This window comes from Saccopteryx leptura, chromosome 2 (assembly GCF_036850995.1).
Source record: "Saccopteryx leptura isolate mSacLep1 chromosome 2, mSacLep1_pri_phased_curated, whole genome shotgun sequence".
Lineage (NCBI taxonomy): Eukaryota > Metazoa > Chordata > Mammalia > Chiroptera > Emballonuridae > Saccopteryx > Saccopteryx leptura.
Window position 1 is genome coordinate 29,021,548 of NC_089504.1, and position 2,114 is coordinate 29,023,661.

Here is a 2,114-nt window from a genome sequence, read left to right on the forward strand (position 1 = left end):
TGGTTTGGGTGTAGACTGAGACATGTACATCAGAATTTTTCTGTCATTATGTGTATTGGATAGCAAAATTATCTCGATGCTCTGGTTTGTACTGAAAAAGACAAAGATAACCATTTTATCTAAAAATGTTTTCATTTACACACATCACTCATGCCTGTAGTTGATGTTCTTAAGATACTACAGGTATATATTTTCCCCTAAATTAGAAATAACCAAAAGTCCTTTATCCAGAAATGTATTGTTTTGGTTTGTTCTCCTAACAGCAAAACTTCTAAAATTGAGGTTGTTATCATTGAAGCAGGATTTATATATATACCATCTTGTTTTAGTAGTTGAAACCATTTTTTGTTAAGGTTAACATGTTAGTTGTGGGTAAAACAATTATTTATATATGTAATATATATATACATATATATGAGATAATATTTTATATATTATAGATTGGTTTGGTCAAAGTGGTCAATATGACACTGTATTTAAAATAATTTCAAACCCATAATGTGAGATACATAATTCTAAAAAGGTGTGTGTGTTTTGAATCTTTTTAGCAAGAACTTTTTTTTTGAGCAGTAGCTTCTTTTATGAGATCTACAATTCTAAGTGATCTAAGTTTAAAAGATTGTAACATTCTTATCCTGTCTGCGTGTCCTATTATAGGTCCAAATTGCCCACAGGAAGCCACAGAAGGATGCAGACCACTCTTACAAGCCCTGCTTTAACAGATCACATGCATTTGGGCTGCTGCAGAATTTGTTTTGGTGAGAGAAAATATTAACCTGGGAAAGACCAGTCTTCTGTGACAGAATTTTTCCTGTGGGGGCTTTCTGGCTACCCAGAGCTGGAGGCCATTTGCTTTGTTCTGGTCCTGAGCATGTACCTGGTGATCCTGCTGGGAGAGTGGGTCATCATCATTGTAAAAGTGCATGACTCCCACCTGCACAGGCTTGTATACTCTGTCCTCAGTAACTGATCATTCTTGGACATTTGCTACACCAGTTCTTCTATTTCCCTATTTCTCTGTACCTTCTTCACTTCAAAGAAAACCATTTCCTTCTCTGCATGTGGAGTGCAAATGTTTCTCTCCTTTGCTGTAGGAGCTACAGAGTGTGTCGTTCTAAACATGATTGCGTTTGACCGCTGCGTGGCCATCTGTAATCCTCTGAGATATCCTATCTTTGTGAGCAAGGCTTCATGTGTGCCCATGGCTGCTGGTCCTGGCTTGCAGGGGGTGTCAATTCGGTGTTGCAATGCAGCTTCCTTTCTGTGGGGATACTGTCATTACTCACTTTACTTGTGAAATCCTGGCTGTCTTAAAATTGATTTGCACTGTTATCTCCATAAATGTTGTTAATATGGTTGTTGCTAATAAGATTTTTTGTTATTATTGTCTCAATACAACATTTTTGTTTCTTATGTTTTCATTATTGTTTCTTATGTTTTCATTATCTTCACCCTCCTGAGGATTACTTCTGCAGATGAAGGTGCAAAGCCTTCTCCACCTGCTCTGCCCACCTAATAGCAGTGGTTGTATTCTATGGAACCAGCTTCTTCATCTATGCAAAGTCCAAGGCTAACAACTCTTCTGGTGCAAAGTACAAGTTGCAGATAAGTCATCTCTCTTCTATGGAGGTGTGGCACCTATGCTCAACCGTCTAATTTATAGTTTGAGTAACAAAGGTGTGAAGGTAGCTGGGAAGACTACACTGTGTTGGAAATACTCCTCAGAGAGAATGTGAATGCTATTTTTCAAAAACTCCTTTACTCTGAACACAGGACTAGTTCTCACCTGAAGGTTCCAAAATAAAACAAAATTGGTGGTACCATTAATCCCTGAAACTCATTTTTCTGTTTCTGGTATTTAAATATGAGAGAAATCTAGGGCCTACCTTTCTTCTTCATAACTGGATTAAGGAGAAAAGGAACAGAAATTTATGGATGACAGGGTTCTCATTCAAACTGCCCAACTTCTCATGGGTAACAGAATTTAGTTCCGGAACGATGAGTTCTACAATCTGATGTAAAAAGACATATTACTTTATTACCTTAACCTCTTATTCTCTAGGTGCATCAGTTTTCTAGTCTCCTGTCTTTTTTTTTTTAGAAAGATAAAATAG

The 2,114-nt window shown here is 37.1% G+C and overlaps 1 pseudogene; it reads left to right on the plus strand.

Moving 5' to 3' along the window:
• The first annotated feature begins 778 nt into the window (after nt 1-778).
• Nucleotides 779-1,736, plus strand: LOC136391254 (olfactory receptor 13C7-like; annotated as a pseudogene).
• Nucleotides 1,737-2,114: the final 378 nt, after the last annotated feature.